The 27,965-nt window shown below is 39.6% G+C and overlaps 1 long non-coding RNA gene across 4 annotated transcripts; it reads right to left on the bottom strand.

The window, feature by feature from the left end:
- Positions 1 to 518: 518 nt before the first annotated feature.
- On the bottom strand, positions 519 to 26,954 carry LOC140706913 (uncharacterized). 4 transcript variants are annotated; one of them, XR_013544766.1, is made up of 5 exons: positions 20,051 to 26,954; positions 14,248 to 14,410; positions 13,843 to 14,098; positions 8,641 to 11,907; positions 519 to 5,828 (listed from the first exon to the last, which is right to left on the bottom strand). It is a non-coding gene; the product is annotated as an uncharacterized LOC140706913 (long non-coding RNA). The 4 variants fall into 4 exon arrangements; XR_013544767.1 differs by having other exon boundaries at positions 8,641 to 14,098; positions 14,248 to 16,107; XR_012086842.2 differs by having other exon boundaries at positions 8,641 to 14,098.
- Between the last annotated feature and the right edge of the window lie 1,011 nt (positions 26,955 to 27,965).

The raw sequence follows: 27,965 nt of genomic DNA, 5'->3' as shown, positions 1-27,965 counted from the left end.
GTCTTGGAGCCTTTCACTTTTTCTCATGGCCTTTTGTCCATTGTTTTACAACTGTGACCAAGGATTTGGAATCTATAAATTGTTCTGCAGCCTTTTATCAGAGAGGAACAAACACGATGGAGGATCAGATGCCATGTTAACTATGCTGTGCCGTGGGGCCCTAGAGGTTGTGATGCAATTGTTTGTGAGCTTCTTTTAAAAAAATTTATCTGCTCCCTGTGATTAATTCCTTTACGTATAACACAAGAATACAGTGTCTGCTTAGTGTCTTTCAAATGATACAGAACAGTGAGATCTCAGTCATGATGATTCTGCAATGCTGGTAGACTATTCTGTGTGAGAAGGAGGAGGATAATCTTTTTTGGATAGCAGCATGTTTCAAGTGGGAAGAGTAACAGAGGAAGACAAAGGATGTCTGCTAAGTTTTTACACGACACTTCTTTGTTGCTTTCCACTTTTAGTTCAAGCAGAAAATAATTTTTAATTCTAAACTCTTTTAAAAGAAACACAGTACTCTATTTTGCAAGATCACCTCTTCTCTGTTCCATAAATTTTATTTTAAAAAGGAATAAATCTTAAAATTTAAAAAGAATGAGAGAGGGATTCCAATAAAGTCCTTTGCTGCTGTGTAGGTACTGTACTTTGCCTCTGAAATACATGGGAGAAATAAGATGTCAGTTCAGTTACATTTCTCTGTTTTATTATTGCAATAACCTGTTTAACACCAGCATCGTAACCCAGTTGCCACCTGATGAATTAGATTTTGCCTGTGCCCTGGATATGACATACTGACCATCGTTAGATGTGGTAGTTTCCCACCTACGTTGTGACTCGTGAAGGATATTTGATTAAAGATGTAAGGGCTGATCTAACCCTGCTCGGTTTTGTCTAGGTATCTTATATAGTCACATCCTATAGTTGGAAAATTTGATACCTGAATTAGCCTCTAAAGCTCTTCTCCACTTAGACTTATTAATGAATGTTGAGGATTGCAATTGTGTTGATCATAAAGTAGCAGCAAGTAACTATTTCATACTAATTAAAATTAAACTGTGGGCTGTGTTTTTGTATACCTATAAGAATGTTTCAGAGCTGTATAGAGCAACTGTGTTGCTGGAAAATAGCCCAAACATGTTTGTGTAAATATGCTTTCTTATTTTCCTGGGAGGATGTTCTTTTCTATAAGGAAGGAAAATGGCTCATATTTGCTTTCTCAGCTCTGATAAATAGGTAATTCAAGAGTTATACAGAAGCATAATTACTGTCGGAAACAATGCACCGGTGGAATACTATTTTAAGTCTGCTTTTATAGGTTGTTTTAGTGTTTGTGTGATCAGGTTTTTTTTTACATTGTACAATGTTTAATTGGTTTTTATTTACTTGTATTTTAATTATTGTGAACTGATTAGATCCCTTTACAGGACAAAAACAGCATAGAAAAGAAATAAACAAATAAACAAACAAAATGAGATAAATCTTTTGATCTTCATCATTGCAAACCAAAAAATTTCACAAGAAAAAATGTGAACATCTTTTCTCCTTATACCCTGCAGGGCTTCTAGCTAACTGTGGAAAGGACACCTGAGTTTGTTTAAACAAATCTCTAATATTGGTGAGCTTCTTTTTGATGTTTAGACTAAAAGAAACATTTATTCCCATTTTCACCTACTGATTCCAGCTTTGCCTGTGGAACTACATACTTCCACTGTGCTCCACTTAGCCCTTCAGATATTTGGAACTGCAATTGTATCTTAGTCTTCTGTTCTCTAGACTGAATACACTCTGCTCTTTCAACATTTCTTCTGGGATTTGGTTTTGGGTGCTTTTTTCCAACTGCCCTGAAACTTTCGACTCCCCCCCCAGTTTCTACCCTATTTTCCACAAATTTTGTTTTTAGTTGCCTCTTCCTTTCCTCATGTGTCTTCACTTATTTTCTACATTCAGTCTTCTCCCAAATCCTTGGCGCCATCACATTTCAGCTCCTTCAGATGTTTAAATAGGTTTTGTTCATTTGTTGTGCTGGCTTAAGATACCATCCCCCAAAGAAATAGTTATGTTTTAGGGCCATTGCTGTCCTTTCATTCTCCATAATTCGCAGGTTGGTTGAGAAGCTTCTTACTGATTTTGATATTTTATATTTTCCAACAGCCAAGCTGTAGTAAGATTATGTCTTCAGCAGTGTCTATAAAAACATTTCCTTAGTTGTATTCTCTGTATATACCCTTTGCAGATTAATGAGGCAACTTAGGTATGCCACCTGGGAAGGTACCATAGTTCTAAAGACTCACTATTTTTTTCTCTGATCTAAAATCCTCTTCAAATTGGAAGCTAATCACACTCCTGTCTCATCCATTGGTAGAATAACCAAAAAAGTATAAATATATCCCTGAGAATAAATAATAATCTTGGAACTGCAGAAATGGAAGGGACACTATGGATCATCATATCCAGTCCTTGTCAAGGAAGGGCCATGGGGAATTGAACTCCCAACCTCTACGTAAGCTACTGAGCTGTCCAGCAGTTACAGTGGTGCCTCGACTTATGAACCTAATCCATCACAGAAGATGTTCGCAAGTCGAAATGTTCTTAAGTCAAATCAGCATTTCCCATTGAAATGCATTGAAATCTGATTAATCTGTTCTGACTGTTTTTGTTTGTTTGTTTGTAAGTCGAAGCATTAGTTCCCATAGGAACTAATCAAAACCAGTTAATCCATCCTCTACCACTAGGGGGAGAATTTTTTTTAACCTAAGATCATTCAAGTTATAAAAAGGGCAGGAAAGGAGGAACAATGGGGAAAAGAGAAAAGAAAGAAGGTCATCACTAGGGCACACAGACCTCTCAGACAAAGGTTTGTGCTTTTAAGCACAAAAAGAGAGAGGATAGAGAGAGAGAAGACAATGGGGGGAGAGAGTTTGGAGTCTAAAACACATTTTAAAACCACACATGCTAAACCCACACATTTTACACCAACACATTTTAAACCAAGCCAAGCGACCAAACTCCATTTTAGAGCACACCAGCCAGGACAGACCCGTGCAAAAGATTTTCTGATTTTAAAACCAAAAGACTAAAATCCATTTTAGAGTATACCAACTAGCACAGCCCCTTCCAGAAAGGGTCTGCAAGACCCGTCAGAGCACAGAAACATAGTCCCCCCCACCTAGTCCAAATCCAAAAATCAAAAAGTTTTTAAACAGCCAAAAAAAGTACAGTACAGTACCAGGCAGTCTGAAGTCTCTCTCCATATCCACACTCTCTAACCACTGGGGCAAGCAAGGTAGCAGACAAGCAGCCTCTTTGCTGGCCAACAGTTAACTGAAAGTTCAAATTTCCCGCTTTCCCGGCATTTTTTTCTGTTTGTAAGTCGAAGTTCCGGTCGTAAGTCAAAGCAAAAATGTGCCACCAGAGCTGTTAGTAAGTCGAAATGTTCATGCATAGGGACATTCGTAAGTCAAGGCACCACTGTATATGATTTATATTTCCAGCAACAAAAGTTGGCTTCTCATGTAATATGACTATTTTTATAGTTACAGCTACCACTATCAAAATATCAGAAGAATCAGCTTTCAAGGCTGTGAATGGAGAAATTAGATCACAGTAAATATTTTTAAAATAATATTAAAGGCACTGTTGAGGTCCATTATTAGTTCCTTGGATAGTCTATTGGCTTAGCTAGGGTAGCAGAGCATGATGTTGCATGTATACTGACTGCAATTCATAAAACACCACTTTCAACAGAAGACACACACAGACACACACGCTGTACTGTATATCCTGAAATATATATAGCCACAAGGCTAATAATGACAACAGCTGCCAGCAAATTTTCCACTGCAAGCATGTAAGGACTTGAAGTGAATTTGAGCTCAATTTTTGTTTTAGTAGCGTCAATGACAAGCCTGTGCTGGCAGAACTCATGGTACATTCTTTAACACTAGGACTCTAGGCTTGAAAACTATTAAATTCAATGGCATGTGTGTGGTAGCAAAAGGAATATTCAATTTTTTTTACATTACAGACAATACAAACTAATTTGTATAAGCTATTATTTTATTCCAAATTGCTACCAGGGAAGAAGACAAAGCATTATACAGACCCTGGCTAGTGGAACACCTGCTTAGTTTCCTCTTGTGTGTCTGCAGTTTTAACACCCTTTGCCAATTTTCAAATGGATCTGAATAAATCAAAGCCTTAACACGCTGAATGGTACAATGAGTGCCAGTTCCAGCAAATAAAGTTCCCTTGTCTGTGGAAAATATGGATATTATCAGTTGGAGCAGGGCATGTTTTAAAATTTAAAGGACATGCTTTTAAAAAAAATGTATTTATATCCCCATCCTCAGATAAGTTATGTTTTCTGAAACAATTCATGGCAAAGATGGAAAAACATTGGGCTTTCTTCCTCTTGTAAGTGGAAAGTCCCAAATTGAATCACTAGCTTGGGCTGGAAAAATGTTCACCTGGAAAGGTACTGAAGAGATATGGACAATCAGACGTCCCCCCCCCCCCTTTTGATCGCTTTGAGCAACTGCCAGAGGAAAGTACTCTCTGACATGTTCTTCCTGCTGGTGCTCCTTCTCTGGTTGATGACTAAACCCAGGCCAGTCTTCTCCTTGCCACGGTGTTCTTCCTGGAAGGGCATTACTTTGTAACACAGAAGAGTGCATCATTCCCTACTGTATTTTGAAGAGAACCATCACCCATGAGTGATTTCTTGCACCAGGGGCAATTGGCAGTCAAGTCCTTCTCATTTCTTCCTTGCCTATATTTTAAGCTGTGTAACACATCCATAAGAGTAAATTTAAGTGACAGTGAAATCGTAACTCAGCAGTGTGCCATCTGTTCAGATTGTCCAAAAAGCCTTTTCTAGTGGCAGAATACCTCTTCTTCCAGCAGAATCCTCTTGCTAGGTCATCTCAGTGCTCTGATGACAGAGTGATCTGACAGCAGAGCTGCTTTACTGGCTAAGACCTGCAGGCAGAGGAGCTAAAAGAGGGGTGGAGATAGGGTGGAGCAAGACAGGAACCAAATTACTTCAAACTATCTCCTGACCCAAAAACCATGGCTGCAGTGTCTGCCCAAAATTAGACCAGGGCCAGGATAGTGTTGAGTGATTTCCATAGTTTCCAGGCTATGATGGGCTAGGATTCAGCACCATGTCCAGCTGGGCTATGTAGGCCCTTGGTCAGTTAGAACTGCACTATAATTCAGAACATCCATATTTAGGAAATGAGTACATCACAATGAAACCAATACAGCAGACATGGCATGTCTGTGCTTTCAAAACTACTCCACAGCAGACCACCTGACCTGGATTAGAGGTCCACACTAGTTCCCTCCTGAAAAAATCAGCTCTCCTTTATTTCTATTTGTCCCCAAAAGTGCTCCAGTGCTGGAAGGATCTGGTTGTGAGTAGGGAAGTACAGAAGGCTTTTGTGGTTGTGGATTCTGAATAAGCTAACAAGATGCTGTGTTTTACTTGTAATCTAGAACAGCCTTCCCCAAGTACTATTGTTCCCACTGGGCACTGATCAGCATTGCCAATGGACAGAGATGACAGGAGTTGTAATCCAAAATATCTGAAGGACATTCACATATCATCTTGGTGGCATGTGAAATCCTGCTAATAACATCTAAATCTTTTGATGAGAAGTTCATGCATGACTCAAGCTGTTTAAATGTCAAAAGTCCAGGAGCCAATACAGTGGGATCTCGACCTACGGAATTAATCCGTATTGGGACTGGGTCCGTAGGTTGAAACGTCTTCAGGTTGACTCGGAGGCCTCGGGCAGCAGCGATGGCGGCGGCGGCGGACCCCTGGAAAGCTTCAGAAAGGTAAGTTCCCTTTAAACAATTTTTTGTGGGGGGAGCATTTTCTTGGGCTGGTTACAGATTAAATGGTTTTTAATTTTAAAATTAAAACACCTAATTGAAATGCACTGCTTTTTAAAATTCTGCAAACTCCAGATTTGTTTAGTCTCTAGTGCTAGGAGCTTACTGCTAGTCCCAACCATGCAATGACTCCACCTAATTTCCAGAAGTGTCAACTTGCATTCTACAACTGATTCCATAAATGTCATCTTTCTTGGTCTTGCAGTACAATACTGGTATAGGTGTTTGCAATCCAAACCAATGCTTTATGCACCCTCTAGTGGCCTATTGCAAGTTTTGTTAAAATCTTAGCCATGGGCTGAAATTCTGTTCAAGTAGCGATGCTCTGTAAGAGTGATGATATCATCAACCATGGTGCTGTTTTGGAAATAAAACGTTTCTGATTCCCCTCCAAACTTCCCAGGACCAAAATGGTCTCTTGGAGGAGATTAAACCAGACTTTCTTTTAAAAGGCATTTTATGGAATGGAATCAAATCCTCCATGTGTAATAAACTAAGTTATGCTAATGTACACACAGAAATACACATCTATACCCAAGAATTACACACAGCAGAGGGAATCAACATAAAATTCTGAAACTGATAACAGATTTTAATAATTTTAAGCAATCTAGTCTTTCTCATTTTTTATTCAAAAATTATTTCAGTTTCATAAAATCTGAGGCTGAGAAATAAGCAATTAGCGCAAAGTGAGCCATTTTCTTTTTTATATTAATTTTTTAAAAACTGTCAAGAGTCAGAAGCATTTCTTGAACTATTGCAAATTGTTCAGAGACCAATGAACATGCCCATCCCTGGTTTAAATAAAATTCCTCATTATATATGGGAATCTCCATCATCTGGAAATGTCTAATTAATGTGATTTCATTTCATGTATGTATGTATGTATGTATGTATGTATGTATGTATGTATGTATGTATGTATGTATGTATGTATGTATGTTTGTTTGTTTGTTTGTTTGTTTGTTTGTTTGTTTGTTTGTTTGTTTTATTCCATTTGTATCCCGCTTCCATTAGTGTCACAGAACTATTTTGGATGGGTTACAACTTGTGGTCAGCTGGGGTTGGTGGTCATTTGGGTTTGGTGTGGAAAACTTCCCTGAAAAGCAATGTCTTTAATTGCATTCTAAAAGTCCACAGGGACGGTTCTAGGTAGAATTCCTCCAGAAGCTGTTTCCATAGTTGGAGCCACTGCAAAGAATGCCCTACCTGTACTTTTAATTCTTACTATACTATAATTTTAAAAAGATATAGTTCTGCAACGTTTTGTGCAGCTGCAGCCTTGGGCCCACTGACTAAGGGAGTAAATCCCAATGAACTCAGAAAAACTTACTTTTGAGTAAACATGTATATGTATATGCTACTTAAAAATTATTTGAATATTTTGGGGGTCGTCCTGTCTAGCCATGTAATATAAATATGAAGAAAGATCAGAGTATTAGTTTGGTGTTTTTTCATTCATTTATTCGTGTTTTGTTAACAAGAGAGAGAGACAGAGACAGAGACAGAGACAGAGACAGAGAGAGAGACAGAGTCAGAGAGACAGAGACAGAGAGACAGAGAAAGAGAACACTTGCTCCCCCTAGTGTTTGAAAGCAAAGAGCCAGGAGGCTGAAGTGAGTAGTGTACAGCAGTGGTCCCCAACCTTGGGCCTCCAGATGTTCTTGGACTTCAACTCCCAGAAATCCTGGCCAGCAGAGGTGGTGGTCAAAGCTTCTGGGAGCGGTAGTCCAAGAACATCTGGAGGCCCAAGGTTGGGGACCACTGGTGTACAGTATCTGTCTGCCTGTTTCTCTTGTTTCTCACATTAATTAATAAATTAAAATTCAAAATATTTTAATCCCACCTTTCTCCTTAAAAAGGACTCAAGGCAGCTTATATAATTAAAAGACAATATTTAAAACTGAAAAAAAAATGATTATACAATGGTGATTGTAACTGGGTTGGTGATAATTTTCTTCTAATAAGTTTGTGTTTTTGCAAATATGAACATACACAACCATTCTATGGGAAAATGTCAACTCTTTGGCTTCTATAAATATGAAGATTTGTGAAATACAGTTGTTAGGCAAATACAATTGTAAAAAATTTCTTAAGCAAAGTTCTGAAAACTTTTAGAAAATGAATAAAGTAACATGCATAACAGCTATGTTTGTGCACAAATGCAGTCGATGCAGTATGGTAGTTATTCAGAACCTTGGACATTACTTAGGCAGTTAAATTAAATCTCAATTGAAAGAATTGAGAATCACTAATGGTGTGTATTTGCAAAGATAATTATATATTCTACTGTTTCAAAAGGTGTTCTCAGATGAGACTTTTATTGAGCAATCTCCCTGCCTAATCAATAGGATTTAATGGGAGACCAGATGTCATCTTCCAGTTGTATTCCTCCCATGTTTTCTTCATGTGTCCTCAGATTGGGTTTATTTTACACATAAACACACATGTGGGCAACCAAGAATGTGGTTATGTGCTTTACAGTTGCTTCCAGCTTATGGCAAACTTTGTAAATTAATCACCTCCAAGGGGTCCTGTTATTAACAGCCCCTACTTAGGTCTTCAAACTAAAGGTTTTGGCTTGCTTTAATGAGTCTCTCCATCTTAGGTTTCCCTATTTTCCTACTACCTTCCACTTTTCATAGCAGTAATGTCTTTCCCACTGAGTCTACCCTGAGGAGAATTTCTACCCTGGGCTGCTGTTGCAGTCTTATCGTAAGAGACCTTTATCTGTTGATTACCTACCTGAGGCAAAAAAGGCAGCATCGCCTGCCATTGGTGCCACAAGGAGCTTTCCACTTGGACTCGGGCTGTTGATCCAGACACCAGCCATCTCTGGATCAACTGGCTCCTAGATATGAGGGAGAAGGAAGGAGAAATGGTCATGTTGAGACTTAGGGCTATCGTCCAACACCTTTGCTCTATGATCTCTCGCCCTCCCTGGACCACATTCCCCTCCACCTCAATACCAAATTGGAGGCCTCTGAGATCGATGGGCTAAAGGAGTTGCCGCTGAACATCCCACCCCGGATTTGGATGTGGCTGGGAGTCACCCTCCCTCTCCATCTGAGGACTATACCTCGTATTCTCAGCTGAGATTGAGAATTGCGAAGGTGATGGACTTGGCAGTCAATCTGCCTGCGTCGGAGGAGATAGACAAAGTAAACGAGGACATTACACAAGACTAAAGTCCTCCCCTCCGCCTTGCCTTCATTTCATCCCTGTTGAAACTAGTTGGAGAGTCATGGGAAAAGCCATCTATGGCTCATCAGATCCCCAGGAGGGTGGAGAATCTGTATAAAACTCATGGAGAGAACACAGACTTTCTATCAAAGCATCTGCTGCCTAACTCCTTTGTTGTTGACGCCACACAAAACAGAGCCAGAAACCACTCTGCGATAACCCCAAATAAGAAGGAGGGTAGAAAGCTCGATGTTACTGGCTGTTGAATATATTCATTGGCTTCCTTTGTGTTGAGAATGGCCAGTTATACTGTTGCCATGGGTGCATACTATCAGCACCTATGGAATAAGACTTTTCCTGCCCTCAAGGCTACGTTGGAATAGGTCCAATCCCTGGACCTCTCATGACACCAAGAAGCGATGGGGCTGGCACGGCAAGAGTGCATAGCAGTGCTACATATTGTTGATGCTGCCTCGAAACAGGTAGCCATGGCAGTTACCTTGCGCCACCATGCCTAGCTATGATCTGTGGGCATTTCCGATGATGCAAGGTCAAGGATTGAGGACCTCCCCCTTCATGGCATGGGTCTGTTTGATGAGAAGACGGACGTAATAGTAGACATCCTGCAGTCGCGAGAGACTATAGTAACATGCTCTGAATAGAGGTCTTGGAACAGCATCTAATGTGGCTGAGAAGGCCAATTCGAGAGTGACAATCCCTTCCATATTGAAGACAAATACAATCTGTCCCCTGTCCAGCTCCCTGATTTTGCTGCTTTTGGAATTGCCTCTTTGCCTCAGCCTGCTGAACAAGTCCCTCTTCAAATTGGGAGAGGCCATGCTGCACCGCCTGCCTCCAGGCTGAACCCTCAGATGTCAATGTTTCCCATCTGTTGAGGTCCATTCCCAAGGCCATCAGATCCCGCTTGCAGACATCCTTGTATCGCAGCTGTGGTCTCCCTCTGGGACACTTTTCCTGCACTAATTCTCCATACAGGAGATCTTTTGGAATCTGACTGTCAGCCATTCTCACGACATGCCCAAGCCAATATAGACATCACTGAAACCAAAAATTACATTAACCGAGGCATTTGTAAACTGAGGTACCACTGTATCCACACATATTCCCATCATTTGGTGAGACTCTTGTAGTGAACAACGCATAATTTGCAGCTGGGCATAGGAAGGGTAAGTGTTTCAGCTTCTTTTGAAACTCAGCTTTATGGACCCTCAAGGTGCAATAGTTAAACTGCAGTATTGCAGTCAAAACTCTGCTGACAACCTGCATTTGATCCCAACCAATTCAGATAGCTGGTTCAAGGCTGACTCAGCCGTCCATTTTTTCAAGGTTGGTGAAATGAGTACCCAGCTTTCTTGGGGACGGCAGTGTGTTTCCTACATAATTAAATTGTAAACAGCCCAGAGAGTACTTTAAATGCCAAGGGGCGACATATAAGCAGCACGCTTTGCTTTCCTTTATTAACTAAACCAACAAGGCAACTTCTAACAAAGTCCTTCTTCAGTCTGTCACAGTCAGTCCAATTCTGGGCAGCCTTTAAGTCCATTTCTAATAGCCACATAAATGGAAGGGCATTTGACAGCCTTGGTGCTGCTGGTACTAAGAAAGCACTATCCCACATTGTGGCAAGTCATGGTGTCTTTCATAAGATACCAGCATTTTCAGATGAATATTACAGATGTTGCAAAATGTAGCTACATCTGGAGGTTGTTTCTATGTATATTAGATGGTGGGCTTCATCTTTCTGTTTATGTATGATCTACCATTCAGTCCACCTGAAACTAACAACCAGCAGCAGAATTATACATACTCAAGACTATACTGGCTATTTTTTAAATTAGTTGTCAGTATATCCTCCCCTTTATAAGCCTGTATATTCCCCTTCTCCTCCCCCCTCCTTTATCCTCCAAACAACCCTATGAGGGAAATCTGACAGAGAGGGAGTGAAAAGCCTGGGATTTTGTGGCTCACAGGGGACATGAACCTGGATTTCCCAAGTCCCAGTATAACACTGGCTCTCAGTTACTGAGGAGCAGAAAATATATAATTTTTGGGTTATTTTATCGTTAATTACCCTTAACCCTGCAATAAGAAGAATTTCCCCTTGAATATCATAAAAGCGTATGGGCTTCAACAGGAGTAATTGCACTGTATTTTATATATTCTTAGTTATAGTTTCTCACATGGGAATTATTGTGTTCAAATCTCCATCCCAACAGACTATAAAACAGGCATAACCTCTTTCAGTGTATCAGTAAATCTGATTGATTGGTTAATATCATCCAAAGTTCAAAGCAACACGTCCTGTCAGACCAGTGCTATTTTCTTAATAATTTACCACTTCCTTCTTCCTCAAATCCAGTAGACAAAATAACAATGGAGAGGGAGAAGGAGGTCAGGTTGCTCCAATCATTTTAAGAAACCAGAATGGTTTGGCATAAAGAAGGTCTAACCTGTTACTATAAACATCAGTGGCCCCATCACTGTCTAGGCCCATGGAAAGGCACCAGTGGGGCCCCACCTCATGCAATGAAATATGTACATAGTTCAGGCATACAAGTTAAGTCCCAGGCATCAACAATAAAGAGTAAGAACCAAAAGCCTTTTCCCAGGTTTTATCTAACACAGGCATCGATGCTGAGGGGGTAACAATTCGCCTACTAATTTCTTCTCTGAAAGAATTGTGCTTCCTCCGTTTGTATAGAACTTCCTTCAGTGGGCCAGTATAACATGTTGAAACACAATGGTCTCTGCTACGATTGTTGTCACCTGTGTTTTTTCATCTTTAGTTGTAGACAAACCATGCTTAGTCTGGGAAAGAGAGAAAAAAACTGGGATGCTGTTTGACTGTGCAATAATATACATATTTGCTCTGAAGGAAGTGTCATTGTATTAAATAGGCTTTATACCAGGTAAGGCTGCATATGTCTGCTGCCTTACAGGGGTTATTTATAACCATCTGGAGGGGGGTGTCTTTTGGCTTTAGATGTGTAGTTTTTTAAAAAATCTGAAAATATGTATAAATTAATATGCATAAATGTTAAAATTTGTTGGAAATGAATGATATCTATCCAATCTTTTGGTCATCAGAAAGACCCCGAAGGTAATTTCATCAATCCAGTTATCCAAATGTATTGACAAAATGCAACCTCAAACCACACTCACTGATTAAAAAGCAAAAAATTTAGTTCAAAGAGCAAAAAAAGATTCAAACATCTTATGAAATAAAATGGTTGCTATCATTTGCCTAATATCAATAAAACCGATCCCATTTTTCTAGAAGGGAGTTGCACAGTGTAGAATCCATAATGTTGACATTTCTTTAGGTAAACAGACACAATGTACTGCCATTTCTGGTGGGACAACTGTATTAGTTTTGCAGCAAAACCTGCAAAGTGTCTTATGGCACCTTGAAAACGAACATTTAATTGACATCACCTTACATGGACTACAGCCTGCTTCTTCAGATGTAGATATTGTCTTTTTTCTTTTCTTTTTGGCAACCTGGTCTGTGTAACATCCTGAAATGGCTTTACACTCATTAAAATGAAGTGGAATAAATTTAGGTCCACCTAAAAATAAGTAGGGTTGCATAGCATCCCATCCCACTTTCAGAGGTGCTATATCTCTCGTGACAATAATAGGTCTAAATCTGCTAAAGGGATTTTCTGTGACAGCAAAGTTATAACACCAACAGTAACTTGTCTTATCTGAGCTGTGTTTGGGAGGCGGAGTTACTAGTCAAAACTTCATGTACAGTAAATGTTCTACCAGTAAAATTGGAGTATGTGGCTATGCATTAGGGGGGCAATTTCTTCCCTTAAATTGAGAAGCTGATACAGAGAAAGGTTTGGCTCTGAGTTAAAATAGATGGTAAGGGGTTAGTTAACCCCTTTCTGCTTAATAAAGTCTAACACTTCCATTAAATATCTGCTAGCTTCCTAGACAGCGGAAACATAGAAAAACTGTAATACTCTACATCAGTGGTTCCAATCCTTGGGTCCCCAGATGTTCTTGGACTACAACTCCCAGAAATCCTGGCCAACACAGCTAATGGTGAAGGCTTCTGGGAGTTTTAATCCAAGAACAACTGGGAACCCAAGGTTGAAAACCATTGGTCTACTTTGTTAGATCTACCTGCTGTGATATATATATATATACACACACACACATACATATATATTTGGTACTAGTTCATATGTCTAAAGGTATCTTATGGATTTATATATTCTCCCCTCTGCCCATGCAAAATAGGAATTTCTTTGAAGATGACATGCCCACAATGTCGGTGTCCCAACACCACCTAAGTTTCTTTTGGGAACTGAGTATCATTTTGTTTCTTTACTATCAAAACGTTTGAGTGCAAACAGTCAGTGAGAGCAGATGTTAGTTAGGAGTTTTGCCAAAATAGTTAGCAGCTGTTAGAACTTTTTACCTTTCTGTCTTTGTGTTGCATATGTAGTGATAATATTTTAAGATATTTCATACGAGAGAGAAAGTTTCCTCACCATCACCAACCATGGAAAAGATAAGGGAAAAAAACCTCTCATTCATTTAAAAGAGAGAGCAGATAGGCAATTTTTTCCATGTTGTATATTCAGAAACTGACTAGTTCTGGTGAAGACACATTTGATTTATGCATGCTGATTTTCCCTAATAATTCAAAGTGAGAGAGCTTTCATTAATGTGCTTGTAGGCTCTGTGCTCAATCACACAGGCAGATAATTCCTTTGCAGAGACTGGCACCTCTTGTCTGCAGACTTGACATGAACTTCACTGCTGAGAAGTTCCACAGTGTGGGTGTGGCCACTCCGAAGGCCCTCTTCCAAACACATGCATATTTTTCCAAAATATGCCAATCAACAGCATTCCACCTGGCAGAATTGAAGAAACACCACTTCCTCCAATCCAGCTCAGCTGGACCAGCTTTTCCAACTTTTGGTGTCCACTTTCCCAGAATGGTTTCTGTCACTGGCTGTTCTTCCTGATAATCAAACGTTCACTGTGAACAGTAACAAAGAAAATAGTGCCTAATTATCATTATTTTTAATTTTCAGAGGCTTAAATCTTTTGCATTTTAACTTGTGGACAAAAATTGCAGGAAATCACATAGAGAACTTTAAGTGTATTATTATCATTGTTACCACTTACTTATTCATATTCTTGTTTTCAATCTTATATTGAGGTGGGATACTTAGCCTTCAAATGCTTTGGACTTTAGCTCCAGTAAACTTTAACATTGGCTATACAGGCTGGGGTGTCTGGGAGGTGAAGTCCAAAACATGTAGAGGTTCTAAGGTCCCCCTTTTTCAATCTATAATAAATGACAATTAAGATTTAAAACAAAACAAAAACCACAATTCACCCAATCAACCCCATAAAGCCATTTATCCCAGGGTTGAGCAGTGGTGGCTTTACCTCAGGATGCCAAACTTTAGAAGGCTCTGAAATGTTGTACATGAAAAAAAAAATACACCCCTTGAAAATAAGCCCTAATCCATTTTGGAGCAAAAATTAATATAAGACCCTGTCTTATTTTCAGGGAAACGTGGTTTTTGCTTTTAATACTTCCTCTTTTGTCTGAGCAACACCACATTCTCCTCCTCTTCTTTCCTGGCAGGCTCATGCCCATGCTTCGCAGCTTGTCCCAGTTACCAAAATGGTTAGCCATGGTTCTGCTCTGTGAAACCTTGCTATGTCTTTGTTTCCTTATGGCATCTATTTGAAGTATCTCGTACTTTGACAGTGGTTAAAAATTGGTGGCTTCCATGCGTGCCCTTTTAGTGGTGTAACCAGGTGACTGGGCCCGCATAGTCACCAGGTTCTTAGATATGAAAAACTAATCTTAATGTGTACGTTGTGGGCCTTCTGTTTAAACAGACCAGAAAGTCAGTGGTCTCAAGTAATTATACGAAGTGCAATTGGATTTATATGAATAACCTCATGGTGTTAGAATTATCTCTGTCTCTATACCGTTGATAATAGACAATGTTATAGCCTCATTCAAAAGCCTCTTGACAGGACAATAAAATAGTCTAAAGAGCCATATTGTCATTTAATTTTTAAACCCTAGACCTAACTTAATGGATTATACCCCTCACAAATGCAAGACCTGGGAGACTTTGTAGGGAGACAGCCTAAATTCTCTGGTGCCAGAGGGCTTAGCACAGAATTGTGGAAGCTATGCGTAATAAATTCACTTCAGAGTTTGGAATGAATGCAGGCAAAGGTAAGAAATACATTTCCAAAATGTAGGCTTGGTTGATTCACATTCGTGTGTTGTGATTTTTCAAGGAGGCAGGGGCCGGCAACCTTCCAATAAGACCAGAATCTCAGACTTCTCCCACATGAGCCTCTGTTGTTTTCAATGGACTCATTGCTGGAGCTGGCAGTCATTGTCTAGCTAAAGTGAACTACTTTCTACTCAAATCTGGCAAAAGATCAAATGCACCTCCATCTACATTGAAAAATATACCTCCCACCCGTATTTCAGGATTCTGGTACCAACTCATTTTTCAGAAGAAGAAAATAAAAACATAGTAGTTGAACATGGTCAAAAGTTATTCGCCTTGTCTGCATAGTAGTAAGCTCCACTGAGTTCAACTGAACTTGATCCCTAGTAAAATGCTCTGGATGACAACATTAATAATTTAGTCCCTTTTTGGAGTGGAGAGTAGCTTTCCAGAGTAAATGGAAATAATCTCCAAGCTAGTTCATCGTAAGGAAATCGGCTGGCATCCATGAACAAGGATTTTAAGATACTGATTTGTCACAGTCTCTTTTCGGTTCTACCCTTGTTTTGTTTTAAAAAACAGAGCTGCTTCATAACTAAAGTGGAACACTTGTAGTCTGTTCTGTCAAAGGGAGCTTCTTGGGATGCCAATAAAATACAAAATTGCAGAAAATATAATTATGTTAATAGACCATAGGTGGTTTATGCCTGGAGCAGCCTCCTCTCCCCACTGAAATCTGGGAATATGCCATCCCTCTTGTTTGGTTCTCGTAGTTCCCCTAAATGAAAAAGATAATATGGAGGAAAAAATGTTACAGCTCTGAAAGCCAGAAGCTTATTTCAAAAGTCAATTGTAATCCAGGAAAGCTTGCATTTGAGTGACTCTGATAGTCTTAAATGTGCCACCATACATTTGTTTGTTTTTGCTTTTCTTAAATTAACAGGATTCCAAAAATTCACCACTGGAACTAGGTGATAATTTATTATTGTCAGATTTTTTTTTCAAACGCTCATTATAGTGTATCAGATGTCTGAGAATGCTGGGAAGTGACCAGTCACTTCCAGGAGACATGCTTCTGCTCTCAGCTAATTGCCAGACACTTCACTCTTATATGGAGTCGGCTGGTGAGAACCAGTGGATTGTCTGTCACTTCCTGAGGCTTGATGGCTCGTTCTAGCCATGTTAGGAGATATGGTGAATGTGGAGTCATGTATTTTTGTGCGTAACTAGGTTTTGTGGTTCTTCCATTGTTCCTAATGATTGAGGCAATAACGAGAGATTCAGATTTGTGTAGTTGAATGGGCGAGGACGGTTCAACTTCCTACAGGTCCAAAGCTGCCTTTTGCTGGCTTCTCCAGCCCCAGAAATGGCCTATTTGGAATCTAGCACCACAGGGTCAAGTCTAATATAAATAGATGGATTCACTACAGATAAGAACATTTTAAGTGTGAACCAGACTACTCCAACTCCACCTGTGGTGGAGAGGATGGCTGTTTAAAAATGTTTATTCTAATCATATATCCCTTCTTGAAATGACAATTCTGCTTGTGTTTCTGGCTCTGTAAGGTACACAAAAGATTATAAATAAATACAAATACTGTATTTGCATGAAAGTAAGTGTCTCTATGTGTACATTGTAAATGGCTAAGGCAACACAGAAAGGGGAAGAGATCTGAAGACAGGTGCTTGTATCATTCCACCAAAGATCTACACTGATTTATTTCTCATTTTCATGGCTCATACTAGAATGTAGATAATAACAGTCAAACCTTCACTCTCAGACAGCAAATCTATCTCAAAGTAAAGCAGTGTCAGCAAATGAAAAGCTCATTGTTATCCAGAAATCTATAAGGACCTGCTGTTTTGATAGATGTGTTTGTGTATGTGTATATATATATATATACACATAGTGTGTGTATATATATATATGCATTTTGCCCTTTTAAAAGTGCTTCCTGTCTACAGGAGTGCATCAACATATCTGTGCAATATTGTTAAAATGTGTGCTTTGTTCTCACTGCATCTTTCTTTCTTTCTTTCTTTCTTTCTTTCTTTCTTTCTTTCTTTCTTTCTTTCTTTCTTTCTTTCTTTCTTTCTTTCTTTCTTTCTTTCTTTCTTTCTTTCTTTCTTTCTTTCTTTCTTTCTTTCTTTCTTTGATTTATACCCCGCCCATCTGGCCTAAAAGACCACTCTAGGCGGCTTTCTTTCTTTCCCTTGTTCTTCAGGACTCTTGTAATTCTATTTTTAAACCCTCTCATTTTTGTCTATAGGAGTGCAATACTCCTGTTAAAGTTAAAAAGCAATGGAATGTGGCATCTTATATTCTTGACTAAAGTACAAGCAGAAAGCAGTATTAATTCTTCCTTTCTTTCTTCATTCTAAATCTATTTCAGGCTCCATTCATTCTAGGATATCACAGCAGTACTGTATAAAAGAATTATTTAAAAAAACCAAAATATGCTACAGTGTAATACAATAAAAATGTAAATAGCATTGTAATAAAAATAATCAGATACATAAAAACAGCAGAGCAAGCTAAACATAAATTGGCAAAATATTTTAACATGTCTGGGTGTTATTTGGGATTAAGGAAAGTTTTCCTCACACATAGTCAAATATTAAGAAATTAGACATTGCAGACTTTGATTCCAAGTATATTTTTAGTTGTTTTTTCCCCTGAGGGAGAAAAAACAGGCTGCTTACTCAAGGGGCAAACTGCATAGTCCCAGAGGGGCCCCAAAAGAAGGGCATGATAAACTACTTCTGACTACACTATATCTAGAGAATCCTGGAAGCTGTCACAATGTTGGAACTGATGTGACAGCACATAATTATTAAAGTTAGGCAGCAGCTCAGACAAAGGTGCCTAACGCATGGCCTGAGATAGAGAAAGCTGGGCTGTGGGCTGATAGCCTTTTTTTTGATCTTGTGGGTTCCCCAAGCCTCCTTTGTGCCCATGGATGAAAAAAATAGGGATCAGAAATATGATTGACTGCTTCTGGAAGCCTCTAGAACAGTCGTCCCCAACATTGGGCCTCCAGATGTTCTTGGACTGCAACTCCCAGAAGTCTTCACCACCACCTCTGCTGGCCAGGATTTCTGGGAGTTGAAGTCCAAAAATATCTGGAGGCCCAAGGTTGGGGACCACTGCTCTAGAAACAGTTTTTTGCTATAAAAATAGGATGCAGATCCCCCAAATACCCCATAAGCCTCCTAGTCAAATGGAAATTATACACAAGGTTCCTGAAAACTCATTCACACTTCAAGCCTAGTACAGTCTATAGTCAATCCCAGAACTGATCCCTGTGCCCTCCAAAGCTGTCCACCACATACTGGGCATTCCAGTCACCCCACTATGTTCGGCAGTACAAAACACACGGTTTGAGATGCAAAATGCTACAAAACTACAACAAATCTTTGGCATAACTTTGGGTTTAAACAATTAGCTTTGGCTTTTATTGACAAAGACAATATTGGATGTCTTAAGGAGGAATCTTACTTGTATCTGGCATTTACACATTTACAGGCAATGGTGGAAAATCTGGGGGTTGTGATGCTATATATCTACTGCAGAACACTGGCAGAGATTATGAAGGGATACAAAATTTTGAAATTTGCAGTTAACAAAGCAGCAAAAGTAGATCAAATTATACATAAACCATCTTTAGAGCTGTAATTATGATGATGTTTAGAATACATAATTTAGGCAGCCTTTGGTTTCCTCAGAAATCAGACTTGCAAAGAAATAATATATATATGTCCTGAACAACAGCCACAAAATAAGCAAGCTAATTTGCAAACTATGGGAGGTGAAAAAAGCTGCTAATCACACAAAATCGACACTTAAGGAATCTCTTTTGCTAACAATGGGTCATTTGTCATGCACAAAATAGCCCAGAGAGATATAGAGAGAATTTAATCATTTATCTTTTAAGTTTAGCAAATCAGCGTTGATATGGACAATATACAAAATGACAAACTACACAGTATGAGAGAGGCATGGTTGATGACAAAAGCAATAGCTCATATCTTACTCTCTGCTCTTCACTGTTAGTGAACAGATTGGCTGACATGACATTATCCTGAGCCAGGTGTTCCTATCCACACAGCACTTTGCTGGCTAAACAGCATTAAAAGCAGAAGAACTCAGTCCTATGGCATCCTAGCCCTCCTCAGATGCTATCTGGAGAGTAAGACTGTGTTGTCAGGTGGACCTTACTCCTAGTGTCTAGGTTTTCTTCAAAATTTAGCTGCACATGCAGAGGTCAGAGCTGATGGATGCAATTGCTCTTCTTCCCCTCCCTTTATTCAGTCAACCCGTTTTTAAAGGTTTGAAAGGGATATTGCTGATCTCCTGATTATACATGATCAGAAAAGAACAGAAGAGGAGCTGCAGGGGTTCTTAGCAGAACTTTGTAATGTATCGCATCCACTCTGATTCTGTGTAAGATGGAGTGGGCAACCTGAGGCTCTAGAGGGAAATTTGACCTTTCACCTGTTTCCATGCAGCCCCCAGCCTGATTTCAAATGCACATTAAATACAACCTGTTCAGGCCCATTATAAGTTCCTGCCTCTGCAAGATCAGTCTTTTCCTTCCCCAACAGCCTGCTAGGAAGGAAGGAAGGAAGGAAGGAAGGAAGGAAGGAAGGAAGGAAGAGTAGCAGAGAAAGAAAGTACTTTTGCTTATGTCAAGTCCACTATTGGCTCCCGCTCCACTTACTGTTTCCACCTGATGATCCTGATAGATCTTCTTTAAGGCTCTCAGCAGAAAAATGCTCACCCCAGTCTAAGATAATGCTAAGGTTCATCACTTTGGAGAGTTCAGTATTTATTGAGTTAAACATTGTGAAGTAGAACAGCCCAACCCCGCATGTCTTGTTCCAGCTGACAATAAACTGTTATTGTATGTGGGACGTTCCTGGAGGAGTGCATCTCAGTAGGCTCCCAAAGGGAGTAGGCATAATCCATTGACTTACTCACAGGATAAGTGAGTCAGTGTTTGATGGGAGTAGCTTAGGGTGCCTGGCACCAGATGGAGCAGAGAGACTGGCAAGCAACAATACCCTTGCAATCAAGAGTCATAACAGCCTTAGCAGTAGACTGTAAATAATAAAGACTCCTCCGCCACATGATGTTGGGAAAGGAACTGTGTATGAGAGTAAACAGGGAAAATTGCAACAGTCCTTGTTTTGCAAATAGGCAGGGGTACATCTTCACATATCTGCACACTTTGTTCCTGTTTCAAGTAAAGTAATTCATGGCAAGGAAAAAAAAATATTATTTACTGCCTCATCACCTTATCTTTCTTTGGTCACAAAAACACACAGCTTGTACACATGAAGGTCAATTTCTCAACTACTCAAAGAAGAGATAAAACAAGATCTTCACACATGAACTCTTATCCTACAAAGAAAACATACCATTGATTGACTATTTTTTCAGTATTTCCAGACATTTTTCTTGGTGGGGGGCTGTGGAAATCAGCAAAATAGTTTGTAGCTTTGTTAACATTGTGTATATCTTGTTTATACCTGATCTGTTCTAGGGTTTAAGTTTGTTTATATGTGGTGTCAAGTCGGAACTGACCCTCATAGGGCTTTTGAGATATTTAAGGAGTGGTTTTACCAGTTCTATGTTCCCAGTGAGTTTCCATAGCAGAGCTGTGGAATTGAACCCAGGTCTTCCTGAGTTCTGGTCCATTACTCTACCCACTACACCATACTGGATACTACATGTATGTTACTAATATGTTAGTGGTTCTAATTTGCTGTGTGCAGATATCTGCACTTGTTCAGCAGGCCGAGGCAAACAGGCAGTCCCGAAACCAGCATTATCAGGAAGCTGGACAGGGGGGACAGATTGTATTTGTCTTCAGTGTGGAAGAGATTGTCGCTCTCAAATTGGCCTTCTCAGCCACACTAGACGCTGTTCCAAGACCTCTATTCAGAGCATGCTACCATAATCTTTTGAGACTGAAGGATGCCTACTTCAGATATATGCAGCTGGGGAAGCAAGAAATGCCTGCTGATTTCCAGTGTATACACAGCAAATCTTTGAACAAAAAACATACACATCTTAATTACCATTTCCTGTCTTGATTTGATTCACTTTGATTTGACTTGTACCTCATTTTTCTTCCAGTATAGGGACATCTTTTTACGGTGGCTTATACAATGATTAAAAACAGGCCAAACTAAAAAGACAATAGATATATAATATCAAAATAATAACATCAAAAATAAGTAAGTTATAATATTAAAATTCAGTCAAAATATTATATCAAAACAAGCACTGCCTTCAAACAATATAAAATATATGTTTTAAAGTATATTAAAAGTGAATTAAAAGTCTCTTTCAAGAAGCGCCTTTGAAAAGCAGTCAGAAGAGAGACTCCAGCAATATTCACAAGAACTGTGGCAGCTTGCTGATGGACAGCTGAGAGCAAATTCTTTTATGTGCTCTAACCTCCCTTTGTTTCTTTTGAAATTCATTTATTGGTCGTACAGTCTGGACTTGCAATGCTTGCTAGACGGGCAGGAGAAGATCAGTTGGATACATGGGGCGCCTTTTATTTTTGGAATTATGAACTGGCGCAGTGGTTCCAAGGATACTAAGAGTATACCACTTAAGATGATTGAGAAGTGGTGTTTTACATATATATCCTTAGGGACTGATTGGTGTTAGAAATTGTTTGGAGTGCAGAGGCACGGCACTGGACTAGGGAAAACAAAGCCTGGCAGGGCTAAATATCCATCACTCATTCCTAGTGACATTTTCCAGCAGCCAAGAATTGGAGAGCTGCAGAATTGGCATAAAAGCCCATTATAACCAATCAGCTTTGGAGATTTAAGACTCAGCAGCTGGAGAGGAGATGACAGAATGGAAGATGGTGGGTGACGTGCAGGAAAGGAGGAGCACTACAGCAACTGAGAATGAAACACAACTAACAGACTTGCCTTTTCAGGAGTCAAATCTGTTGTTTATACAGGAGAATCTAGATAATGAGGCTTCTGGAGGGGGGAAGTGTTGGTTTTGCCAGAAAAGATGGGAGAAGTTACTTTTTAAAAGACTTTCACTACCAGCATGGCCATTAGGATTATTCAGAAAGTAACTTTCCTCATCTCTATTCACCAATGAGATACCAAAGCTTGGATAAAATGCTTTTGTGGAAGACAGCTTCCAGAATTCCCTAGGCTGATGGTTCCCAACCTTGGGTAACCTAAGTGTCCTTGGACTGCAGCTCTCTGAATCCTTGGCCAGCACAGCTGGCAGTGAAGGCTTCTGGGAATTGCTGTCAGAGAACACCTGGGTTACCCAAATTTGGGGATCACTGCTCTAGGCAATATCCAACATGGTGGGCTGAACTACACGGCAAGGTTTTTCCAAAACAACAAACAAACAAAGTCTTCATACTACTAAAAATGATAGTCAGAGCTGCTCTGATATCAAATGGCTCATAATCTCCAGCTCTGAACAGCTGTGGAGCAAGCTGCAGGAGGTGTGGCACCACCAGGAGGGGCTCTCCAGACTTTTCAGTAATAACTCCAAGGAACATCTGTAGACAATAGGCTCCTTCAGAGAGGGAAAATGTTCTACCCCAATTGGGTGTGGTTGGTCATCCTTCTTCCAAATGATAATGGTGCTTACAGAAGTTAAGTGCCCAAATTAAACACTAATATACTGTAGCTCTAAATAGCCGTATTGCTTCTTTCTAGGAAATAACTGAAATCATCAGAAATCATCAGAAAAAGATCCCTGGAGCTACCTTCCATGCTGTTTCTCTTGGGTAACTCCCCATGTTAATTGAAAAGATAATTGAAAGTTTCTGACTGACCAGGAAAGGGACTTTTTCTACCCTTTGAAGAGCTTCCATCTTTGTTTACAAGCAGGAAACAGGAAGCTCTTGACCCAGGTATTTTGGATTGCAGAAAATGAAACTATGATCCCTTGGCATAATGGCACACCAGCAAGGGCTGCTTTGATGGCACAATGTCCCTGTTCTAATAGGGTCAAGGGAAATGTCATGTGGACAAGGGGAAACCTGAAAGCAACAGGACTGGAAGAGGTGAACATAGTCTGCATTGCCCCAATGTCAGTCTGCATTGCCCCAATGTCTGGTTGTGGTTTTAAGCAGCGAGTTGCTAGAAATTGTTGTACTTCCCCTGATACCAACTACATTGTAACTAGCAATTTCCAACCTATCTTCATAGCCATCCTGTTTGCATCTGTGTAGATTTTCTAATGATCCAGAACAGATTGTGGATCACAGCCCAAAGGAAGTATAATACTCCATGTTCCACCTATGCTTTATGGGGTCCCCCCCCCCCCCCGGAATCCTGCCCTTTGAATCCTGGTTTAAGAGAGAGAACATGTGGTCTGGTCTATATCACTTGTCAAAACCGCTTGTCTACTAGGAAAGCTTATTCAGTCAAATATTATTATGTGAAATATTGACATATAGGATCTGCGCTGCATCACATAACAGAGGCAAAGACCGTATAAAGTGATCATATAAAAATCTTGTTTTGAGAAAACAAAAAGTAATTTGTTTCGGAGACAAAGTGGTGGAATCAGATGAATTTATTGATGAATGCTACATTGGTTGAAATCCTGGTGCTTAGCTTATTAAGTTTTGTTCATCCTGTTCCTTTATGCAAGACATAGAAGACAGTGTGGTATAGTAGTGAGAATATTTTCTGGGATTTGAAAAATCTAGGTTCAAGTTCAGACTGAACCATGAAACTTACTGGATGATAAGAGTGCCCCTCCATTTTTGGGAAGTGGGATAGCACAATTTGCTTGCATGTTACATGCTGCAACAACACAGTACACCTGTCTATGTTGAGATAATGAATTAAGATTTTGGAGGGTGGCAAGTCTCCCTTTGCATCCCCCCATGGATACTCATGCTGAAGGGCCTTGGGTTATCCACTCTTTGTAAACCTGGACTGCCTCGCAGGGTAGTGGTTGTGATGATCAAGTGGAAAAGAGCCACCTTAAGCTCATGGAGAAAGGCAGAGATATAAATATAATCACTAAATAGATATAAATAAAATAGTCCCAGGTCGGAGGTGTCAGCAAGGCAGAATAAATAATTAAACAAGGATCAGCGTGGAAAAAACAACCTGAAGAAGGAATGGGGAAATGGGAAATGAAACAAACACATCTTGCTTCAATGTATTCGCGAAGGCTTTCACGGCCGGGATCTAATGGTTGTTGTGGGTTTTTCGGGCTCTTTGGCCATGTTCTGAACATGGCCAAAGAGCCCGAAAAACCCACAACAACCACATCTTGCTTCCTCCCTCCTCTCTGCAAGCCGTATTTGGGAAGATCCAGACAGTTCACTCTTTACTGTGAAGCCACTTGCATTCTAAAGTGCTTTCTGGCATTGGGTCAGCTTTGCTAGTTGCTGCCTTAGGCCTGATTGGAGGCCTAGCTGGCAAACAGACATGTGCAGCCATGGAGAAAAGTGGGTGGGCTTGTAGGGGGAAGAAGGATGGAAGTACATATCCCTGAAAGATGACTTGGAAATCTGTTATGCAACAACCATCTATTTTTAGCTTCAAATTTTGTTAGAGGGAGAGAGAGAGACAGAAACCCTGGGGGTAGTATCCAGTTCAGAGTGTATGAGAAACAATCAAGCTTTCTCCTTCTGGCATACACCTTGTCTCGGGGCTAATTTAGGCAGATGGTTGGGTGACCTGTCTTGCCATCATTGTACAATTAGGTTGGCCATGGGGGGGGCATGCTGAACGCTTACGTGATTACTCTTCTGCAATTGCATTATGTGGCAGGATGCTGGCCTAGAGAGTCAGACACAAAACATAATAGACCCCTCAGGCTCCTATTTGTTTATTCATTGTACTCCAAGATTTACAGTGAGAAAGGAATGAGATCATAATAATGTGCTGGGCACTGGAAAGCAATGTGGTAAAATGGCTGTGCCAGTTTTTGTTTGGCAGACGTTTCAAAGAGCCCATAACCTTTGAGCTTCAATTGTAATGAAACGTTGCACAGGCCCATATGACAAATGACTTCAGGGATTAGCTGCAGACTGTGGGAGAATAACCTCACGACATATTTTGTTTTCAGTTCAACGTTTATCTTTTTCTTTTCCTCCCTCCCGCCCCCCTTTGGGGAGGGTCTCTGAATTAGTTTCAATAAAAATTGCGAGACTGCAAGAAGGACTTGTGCAGCTCTTCAATAAAAAAGTCACTTTTATGTTACATGATAACACTGAACAGATTCCAGGCTCTCCTTTCCCTTATCTTAGATATATAGTGGAACATGACTTCGGCAAAGCAGAGAAGCGAATGCATCCAGTAACATGAGGCAGCAGCAGTAGTAGCAACAGTAGCCTGTTAGCAGAGCAATCATTCTTGCATGTGGAATATATATCTGAAGACGTCTTTTATTGAATCCTGTTTATTTAGCAGAGTTAAACTCTGGAGATACAGTATGGATCTCATTTACAAGATGGGGCTGGCAAGGAGGCAAAGAAGATAAGAATGTGATCAAAAGTGAAGAGCTGGTGATATTCGTATTACAAATCAGAACTTGGAAAAGTTACTATTTGGACTACAGCTTCCAGAATCCCCTAGCTAGCGTGGCCTCAGTCCAAAAAAGTAATTTCTCTGATTAGAATCTTCTCATGTCACAGAAGTGAGAAACAAATGTGTAGTACTAAAAGATTGATTACATTTTACCACAGGTGAGAAAACTTGGTCATTGAAGATGTTTAGGACTACAACTCTCATAATCCCTTACCATTGGCCATGTTGGAGGTGCTAAAGGAATTTGGGCAAAAACCTGGAGGGCCAACTTCCCTTAACATTGGCAGGAAGGTACCAATGCAATGGAAGTTGGTGACTTCTTTTACAGGGGCAAAAAGCAATTTATTTAGGCCATTTTAGTCCTCATGATGTCTAAAGTTATTTCCAAAACAATATCAAAATCTTTTTTTTTGTAGCATTGACTATTATTGTATGCATACTTCTTTATACACTGGTGTTTCCTGTAGTAGCAATTAGGCATTAACCATATAGCTTGGTGTTGTAGTATGATGGCACATAAATATTATGAGTTGGATCTCCAGCAACCGGCCTGGCAGATGCTCCTTGACCTCTTCGCCCCTGAACGTTGGAAAATTACTTTTATATGTTACCTGGGGGGTTCTGGGAGTTATATTTTAGGGATGTGCATGGCAAACATTTCCATTTTTTTTCCATTTCGGGCGTGCTTATTTTCTCTTCTTTTTTTTGTGCACTGGTCCTTTTGTTTTACATGAAAGGGAAAGTCTCTTGCAGATTCTTTTATTTCATGTTTCCTGGCACTCCAAAAGTGCTAAAGAGCCTTTAGAAACTACTAAAAAAGAAGAGGCAGTAAATCAATCAACTCCAAAGGAAGACAAAAGTACATGATAAAGAAAAATATGTACATAGAAAAAAATTGCAAAATAAAAACATACACAGCCTCCTTTCTCAAAAGTCAAGAAAAACAAAGGCAAAAATACAGTCAAAGCCCCCACAAACAAAACTAGAATATGGGAATATTTCTCTCTCTATTGGCAAAAAAGAAAAAACTAAAACCCATAGGCAGCAAAACCCAGTGAACAGAATAGAACAAAGCAAAACCAAAAGCAAAACAGAACAGAACAAAGCATACACACCTCATTACAGAATTTTAAAGGAGCTCCTTGATTCTTAGAAAAGGCTTTCAAGTATTTTGTTGAAATGGATCCACATACATTCTTTACCTCTTTAATCACATTAATGGGATGACATGAAGGAAGAAGAGGGATGCTGAGACTGTGGATTTCAAGGCTGAAAACAATCTATTTATACGTATATTTATTAAAATTTGTGTGTGTGTGTGTATGTATATATATGTATGTGTGTGTGTGTATGTATATATATGTGTGTGTGTGTGTATGTATATAATATTCCTTATAAAGGTAGAGTAAGATAAAGGGCAGCTGGGACAGGGGTACCCTCTGAAGGAGTGGATTTGAACGGATACATTACAAATCAATATTTTTCATAATAATTCTATACATTCTCTTCTAGTAATAGTTCCGCATATCAGAAAGAAATATAAACAATGAGCGAGAGGGAAAAATCAAATTCAGACAGATATATTGCTATTCTAATTATTGATTAATAAGTTTGTCATTTGAAAGTGCAATGCTGATAGTTTATCAACAGTCTCTGAAATATAAACAAAAAATGTCCTTTTAAATAATTATGTTTGATATAGATATAGTTGTAGACCTTGATATGTAGATTTGGGCAATATAGTTCAACTATTGTGTTACATTGTATTCTTCTTGTTTCATGTAGTCCATTAATGTGATTGACATGTCTGAAGAAGGACAGAATTTCACCACGTGAACCTATATAAACAAATTACTTGAATGCCTTTTCTGGATGCCAGGGGATTCTTTTAAAAAAATCTGTAGTGAAGAATACAGTGGTGCTTTGAGTTGCAAACTTAATTCGTTCCAGGATGATGGTTGTAATTCAAGTTGGTTATAACTCAAAGCACCATTTCCCACAGGAATACATTGAAACACAATTTATCTGTTCCGGACGTTTTTAAAGGTTAAAAAAAGGGCAGCCAAGGAGGAAGGGAGGGAA

This window comes from Pogona vitticeps, chromosome 4 (genome assembly GCF_051106095.1).
Source record: "Pogona vitticeps strain Pit_001003342236 chromosome 4, PviZW2.1, whole genome shotgun sequence".
Taxonomy (NCBI): Eukaryota; Metazoa; Chordata; class Lepidosauria; order Squamata; family Agamidae; genus Pogona; species Pogona vitticeps.
Note: the sequence above shows the minus strand (reverse complement) of the source record. Positions and strands in the feature narration are given on the sequence as shown.